The sequence below is a fragment of the Amblyomma mixtum genome, chromosome 3, assembly GCF_055824585.1.
Source record: "Amblyomma mixtum isolate Tamu chromosome 3, ASM5582458v1, whole genome shotgun sequence".
NCBI classification, from domain to species: domain Eukaryota; kingdom Metazoa; phylum Arthropoda; class Arachnida; order Ixodida; family Ixodidae; genus Amblyomma; species Amblyomma mixtum.
This window is the reverse complement of record NC_143014.1, coordinates 243748282-243756364: the sequence shown is the minus strand read 5'-3', so window position 1 is coordinate 243756364 and position 8083 is coordinate 243748282.

The following is an 8083-nucleotide window of genomic DNA, read 5'->3' as shown; positions in this document are numbered from 1 at the left end:
TGAATGAAAACTGCGTGTCTTTGCCCATTGCCCGCGTCGCGATCGAGAGCCCGCTCGGGGTGCGTCTGACCGAGGCAGCCGTCTCTCAAAACCTGCCTAAGAAGCATCCCTCGATTTTCTCAAATCGCTCGGATATGCTGCCCAGGGAAAAGGGCCTTAGTTTTGGAGATGACGCTGCGCAGGTCCTCACCATTTCGAAGGCTCGTGAATTCGCAGCGCCAGCAGAGCACGTAGTTCAAGAGGGCAAACCTGAAACTGTAAGCCCGAAGCCTGTAAATTCTCACTGTAATGAGCTAGAGCAGGCTTTATTACAAACTGATGATGAGACGAACGCCGGCGACTTAAACCGTGACGGCTCCGCGATTGCTAGTGACGCGCCAGGCAAATCAACAGCGAGGGTTTCCACAGAGCGACAGCGTACAGAGGTGGCCAAACGGGAAGTGTTAATGAAGGCGGAAGTGCGGCTCAAGTTGACTGCTACACTGAAAACCGAACAACCGTGTAACCGCCCCAATTTGGCACCTCAGCGCTCAAGAGTTCGCACGCACCGCATGAAAGGAACTCAAGCTAAGAGGACGCAACGCGCGAACCAAATCCGAGAGAGGGGGATACGCTGGCACGGCATTCGCACTCGTTCGTTCCCTTCTCGCGTTCTGCTTTCTAAGCGCCAGCCAAACCGCGAGACTTGGACGAGGAACAGTTCAGGGTCCCAAGCTGAAGTTCCTAGCCTTGTGTCATTTTGCACCTGCTAGAGCAGCTATCGGACCGCGGCCGCGCAGGGGGCGGCTGAAGAATAGGAACCAGTAGATTCCTTGAGTCGCAACGCTGTTTGTGGGTGGATTCGAGGAATAATCCCGTCTTGAGTTCAATGCTTTTTTGTCTTTTATTCATTTAACTCAGAGCGAAATTTCGGAGCTTGGCATTGCGGGACTCAGTTTACATGCGTTGCAGAAAATTGCGAGGTAATGGCAACGCTGATGGCCTCAGCCGAAGCTTTCCCGTGTAATGCCCTTTCCTGACTCCCCGGACGTTAATTCGCTAGGCAAATTTGTATTTTTTTTTGCTTTAGCGGGAATCATTTTTTGTCTGTTTTGTTTGTGTGTTCAGCAGCTCCACCTTCCCTTTATGCTCTCACGGGAAGTGGCTTTCTGTGATATAAACCGTGCTACGGCACCGCCGCCCCCCAAAATTTTAGGAAATTTTTCCCTTTTGGCTAAACAAGCTCTGTGCATTCTGGTTTGGTCAAACTTGGAAACTTTCGGAGGAGGACGTAAATTTCACTCGACAGCTCATTTTCTCTAAAGAGACTTTGTTGACCGAAAACAGCTTGGCAGTTCTTAAAGTTGGTTTGGCGCTTTCTGCTTGTTGGGCTTTGGACTTTGCTGGTTGAGATCGTTACAGCTGTCAACGAAGCAAGAAGAACCTTTGGGCCCAGCTGTGACCAAAAGCCGAACGGACACAACTCCAGGTCTCTGCGCGCAGCGGCGTTGGCTGCAACCACTGCGAGACCTCTTCGGGCGGCGGACGTGCTGTTGTGTCTATACCCCCCCCCCCCCCCCCCTCTAACTCTCTTTGTGTGTTCCCGTCACACCTGTATCCACATAGGCCATTCCCAGAGGCAGTGTGTGGTTCTGCGAACGTGGTCTTTCTTCATGCACGCGCTCCCATGCGACCTCCTGAAAGGTGGAACCAGACACGATGGGACAGATACGACTCCTGGATTCCACGTACCACCACTTCTGCCTAACTGCCACGACGTGTTTTCCCCGAGTTCCCCTTAAAGGGCACCCAACGCAGCAGTATTGACCCTGCGACCTTGTGTGTACAACCGTCAGGGTGACATGACTCAACGCCTGCGGCCACCTGCGGAGACGAGCGTCTGACATTCAACCGCGCCTCGCTCTTTTGTCAACAGCGGGGTGACGCCGCAGCAGGTGTTCGCCTTTGGGGCACTTCCTTGAAACAAGATATAGGATCCACCTGGCCGGAAAGCGGACTAGTCCGACAACACGCACTTCTGGACACTTCCGAGTATCCAAGTGTCTCAGCCGAGGAAGACGACGAAGCGGGGAACGACCTTAAGGAGCACCCGGACGAAGTCCCTACGATTGGTCGGAAAAGGCGGGAAGACCTCGGGAGGGTCTATTTAAAGCGCTCGACACGTTCATCGAGGAGCGATTCTCTGAGCGATTCCTTCAGCGTTTCCCTGAGACTTTTACCCTGTTTGTCTTTGCTTGTAAATAACTTTGTAAATATGTGAATACAGTTTTTCCTTCACTTCCCCTACTCCCTGTCTCCGGCCCACGTTCCTTCCTCCGTCAGCATAGCGGCGGTGCTCCTGGACCCGATGCCTGGTGGAACACGCTACTAGCCCGGCAAAACATAACAATATGCAGAACAACCCAGGCCGACCCATCGTCTCTGGTGTTGGAGAAGTTGTGGAAATGATCTCAAGGTATGTTGACTCACTCATTAATAATATTCGCACCAAGTTTCCTTTGTTTGTAAAGAGTACCACTCTCTTCCTCAGCGATATTAAAGACCTTAACATCCGTAACATCGATAAGATCATAACATCGATCTATCATGGGGCTCTTACACAGGCTAGTAGTCCCATGAGCCGAGAAAGATTACATAGAACCTTGGAACCTTCCACTGTAGTTAAATATCTTAGAGTGCCTTTTTTAGACGTCTGTTGAAGAATGTCCCCCCCCCCCAAAAAAAAAAAACTAGAACAAAAACAAAGCATGGCATCGCGACAAAACACAAAGCAATGATCAATACTGACAGAGTAGGCAGTTCACTGAGCATGGCACAAACGTCCCCTTAGCACGAAGCCACGTTTTGACAGGTAAGGTCGACGTGTTAAGCCTAAAAAAGAAAGTCTGCGGCAGATTGAGCACGCATTCGTTGCACCAGCTTTAATACACCGTTGTCCAGAAAGGCGAGTAAGGCTGCAAATATATCCCTAAGCAGCACAGGCAATGGGCCCAATATTGGAAATGTATTCGCAAAGGCTGGTCCTAGAAAGGACCAGTGTGAGACCATCCATTTCTAATACTGGGCCGATTACCTGTGCTGCTTGGGTGATCGGTACAGGAAATAACGTCCCAATCTGTTTTCTGTACAGACTGTATAGATACTGTAAGGGTAAACGTACAGTGAGGAAATGAAATTAGTCATTAAGTTGCTTAAAAAAAACCCTCGCAAAGACCCTCCACGTCAATGGCCAGTGGGCTCAAGCAGAATAGACAATTTGTAACCTAATCATCTATTACGCACAACTTCGATGAATTCATGGTTTGCCGTTCTAAAAAAAAGCCTTGAAACAAGCTGATGAACAAATAAGGGCCGAATACCAGCTCCATAAGACTCCAGAGGAAGAAAGAAATTGTCTGGACAAATAGGCTCCCATTGATAGTGCCACACAAAAGTTGCACAAATTCTATGCACCATCTGTACTTTCACTGATACTTTTTTCCTTGTACAATGCAACACTTGCATTACGTAGATGAGCTTCGAAGCCAAGATGTTTATACTTGTGCTCATGCGAATAAAGATATTTTCCTGAAGAACAGCGCGAACTTTGACGAGGACTGGAGGAAGACACAACAGACGGGCGCTGCCGCTCAGCGGCCGTCTGTTGTGCCTTCCTTCAGTCCTCGTCCAAGTTCGCGCTGTTCTTCAGGAAAATGTCATACCATCTCGCCCAAGCATCCGCTTTAACGTAAATACAGACAGCTCCACGTGATGGACGAGATTTGAGAGTCCTCCATTGAGGCCCACCATTCCGATACTGATGCAAAGAGAACCCAAAAATGACGCCAGTCCCACCTGATGGCTCCAAAAAGGCTTGGATTTGTACCGCAGTGTCAGGCCCCGCAAGCACGTTCGTTCGGTTTGGTCAAATGTAGGCTTTTGAATGTCTTGTGGTTTTCCACATAATGTGGTCCTTACTAATGCATGCTAAGGAGTATGCGTATTATTAGGGATTAGATATGTACTGATTAGTGAAGCAGTAGTTAAGCGAGTATCAAAGTACACGTCAGGGAGGGGGATTGTACTCGGACGGCTGTTTGCTTGTATCACATGACATTAGTGTATCACGTGACCTGGAAACAGTAGTATAACGCGTGATCTGGTAGTAGGCTAGTGACGCGACCCACCGCTGCCGGCTTCATGTAAACGAGGCTAATAAGCTGAAAATCTTGTCCAGTGGTTCACCCGGGGATTTCAATCCACTGCCAATGGTGGCATCGCACATCTGTGACCAGGAACGAAGTCCCCGTCGCTCTACCGGCACTACGCTGTCCGGTCGTGCTCCTCCTAGTATTGCACCTTGCTTTTTGCGTCACGCAGTTGCATGCATTAGCTCGAACGCTTCGAGATTCACATGTCTGTCTTTCCGCCACTTTCCTCTTGCGTCGGACTGAGATAGTTCGGTTCCTGCCGCAAAATGGAAGCAGTTGTTGGCGCTGAGCAATCGCTCCATTCGTGAAAGGTTTGGTTTACTAGCAGGGAGGGTGTCTCAACGCTGTTGTCCGGCGGCTGTAGGCTCATTCCGCTGCCCTTCACGCCAGCAATGTGGCATTCATCGAGTGCGCTATTCGCTCTCGGGTGACAAGTTCCGCGTTCTGTACGACCATGTTTTCCTTGGTTCCCACCTCATTCATGTAGCTTACCTCACGACCATTCTCTGGTGGTTCACATGCCCTTTCAGGTTCACTGGGTTCTAATTCAACTACTGTCACTCAACTTCACGCACTTTTAGCGTGCGTTCCCAGGCACCCTTAGAGCGTCTGGTGGTAGCGGTCTCGGACTCAAAGGAGATGCCCTCGACTCAATGTGGCAAGCTCAGCGGAGACCAGCTACCAAGTGACAAGAGGTTTTTGGTCGTTTGGCGCCCAGCTTTCGCCGGTCGCAAGCCAAAGAATGGGTCGGAGCGAAAGGTTGAAAGACAAAACAAACTTTATACAGCAATGAGACGATACAGAGGATTTCACAATCACCAGTACAAGCACATACAAAATGGTTAACAAAACAATGCAACTCGTGCAAAGTTACTCGAGAGGGACTACAATACAAAAGGGATATTGCGCCTAAAGTGCACTAACACAAGAGAGAGACAAACAAACAAAACACAATTTGTTCACCGGGCACTGCAACAGTCCGACTACCAGAGGTTCACGACGATGCCGTCCCGCAGACTGGCGCGTGCTGTTTCGTTGAACTGCAGCTGGGCGAGTGGTGTGGTCCCGGGAGTCGAGCGGGCGCGCTTCACTGAAGCTTAAAGGGGTTGTGAAAAGAAAATGAAGCTGCCCGGTTTTAATTTTTACTGCTTCCATAATCATTAGACATGCTGATTCCGAAATATTTCGACTCAATATTCAGTGTGCATTTAATCAAGCCCGTTCGAAATCGCTGCCTTTTTGTGCTCATGAAACGACCATACGCCGCCGTCGGGTGGAACACGCACTACTCGACTACGTCATTTTAAGATCGTCAGAAACGTACGGATATCTTCAACTTTCGTGTGCCCTAAAATAATAGCTTTATGAGAAATTCAGAAAGTGAAACAATGTTTTCCAATTATTTGCACGCGTAATTACACTCTGTTAAACTGCAGCGCGTGGTCATACAGCAATCACTGACCTGGGACCAGTTTCGGTTTCGGTTCTGCTTCTCCATCCTCCTTAGCTTAAGTATCAGCGGTTCGATATAGCCTTGATTACGTGAACCTATCTAGGCGGTGTTCCTTGACAGCGGTGGTTTGAGTCAGAGAATCGAGATGAGCAAGGTCAGCCCATCTCGACGACTCTAGATCTGTTTACATGCATGAACTCGATACGAACGAGTCAGCTATCGCGGCGCGCATCGGCTCCGCGCTTCTCTTCTTTCCTGCAGAAAAATATATTCCAGAAGCGTGCAGAGGGTTAGGCATAATTTGCATACGGGGCTGCGAGTCAACCCACCCCTTGCGATAGAGATAAAGACTCGAGTCCACGACCGGGTTCGGAGGTTCACGGTCGGGGCTCCCGCAGGCAGAGATGTCACGGGCTCTCGGCATGACTGCTACTTGCCCGGCGCGCGACGTGCCGTTGCGAGCGGCGTAACAACGACTGACAGCAGCTCGCCGCCTGCGCCCAACCGATGTCAATGACAGGCCGCACGCGGCGCGTCGCACTCACAAGGGGCAGAATGCAAGCGCGCAGAGCGCCAGCATCATAATGACGCGGGGGCGCGTTTCTCGGGGCCGGCCTGTCAGCCTGGATGCCGGCCGCCGGCGTCAGAAAAACACGCTAGTATTATTTGTTCACGCTCATAACAAAAGCCTATGAATGCCAAATATGAATCATTTTTGAGGATCGTTGGCTGATGCCGAGTTGCTGGCAGTATTTAATTCGGCGATACAAGCAAATTTCATCTCATGACCGCTTTATTTACTGCCTGGTCGCCGCTCGCATAGCTGGCATTTGCTAGCTCCGCTGGCGTCGCGGAAGTCGAGCATATCTTTATTTTATTATGGGACAGGTTCACAGTTAAAGGGGTGACGAGAGTAGTACCTTTTACAGCGCTGACCAGTTCCGAAGCTCCCTCAGCTGCGGTATCGATAGTATCGATGCAAAACCAGGTAGGCTTAGCGACGACCAGGGCCGCCGGCAAGCCTCGCAGTTCATCGCCCGGCGCGTCCGCAGGCGGCGTCGTTGCAGAAAGCTCGGCATGCTGCCACTGCTCGAACATCACAGGCAGCCTTTCTGATAGCATGGCTGTTTTGTCATTTCTGGTGCGAATGTAAAATACAGCGAGTCTGCAGGCCGGCCGGCAAGCTTGGATCCCGTCCGCTGGCGTCATAAAAATGAGCTAAAGATTTTTATTCACGTAAATAATAAACTGTGGGAGCAAGAAGTGTGGAAAATAGATCATTTTTGAGGATCGTTGAATAATGCCGAGTTGCTGGTAGAAGCAGCAACTGTAATACGAGCAAATTTCTTGCCACAGCCGCCGCTCAGCTGCCGCTGCCCGGCCGTTGCGGTCCGGCTTGCGCGCCTGGCGTCCGCTATATAGCTCCGCTGCCGAGCGCACCGCAACAATGACCATATTTTTTGTTGTGAGACGATGCTGTTGACAGTAAAGCGATGTCAAAAGCAGGCATTTTATTATAACCCAGGCTACTTCCGAAGCGCTGTCCACCGCGGCTTCGATGTGTGAAACAGGCCTAGCGACGACCAGGGCAGCCAGAGAGCAGTGCAGTTGGTCGCCCGGCGCGCCCGCGTCCTGCGCTGTTGCCGAAAGCGCGCTATGTGGGCAGGCATGCTTTGTCGCCGCCCGAGTACAGCCCGCAGTCTTTCTGATAACATCGCTATTTTGTCTTTTCTGGTGCGAACTTCAGTAGCCAAGCAGCGCGCAGGCGCTGGTGTGCGGTGGCAAAGTGTTACACCGGATGTGGCCCGGGCATGAGTCTAGCGGCGCAAAGATGCTTGCCGGCGCAAAGATGCTTGATGCTTGTCCCTGCTTGCAGTAGGCGGCCGTTCGCAAGCGGCGACTGGTGCGGCGCGCCGGCCAAGTTTTCGCACATATGTCAGCTTGACAGCTAGCAGACTCCATTCTGAGCAGACGACAGTGCCACATTCGAGTCAATATGCGTGCTGCGACCTCGGTCAACTATGGCTCAACAGGCCTCGGTAAGCCGCCATGTTGTGTTGACGACAGAAGCCTCTGATTGGCTTCTTAAAATGACGTTTGCTGTGAGTTGAGGGGGAAGCGCGCTGGGAAACCGAAATTTAGTTTTTTTCGCTATTCAATCAACCCAGACGATGAAACGAACCAAGGTATACTTTTGAATGAAGGGTCAGAATTCCAAATACACACGTCGTTCAAAATTTTCGGAAAACGTTTCACGACCCCTTTAAACGGCGGCTCGGACTAACCGACAGCGGTCAACGCCCTTATATAGGCTTGATCCGCGTCTGTTTGTTCTACGCGCCAAGGCAGACGCGCACATACACACAGTATGTGCAGTCTCCTCCTCCTTCTCGCGCCGGGCGCGTGTCCCTGATTGGTCAAAAGCCGGGAGTGGCTTCCA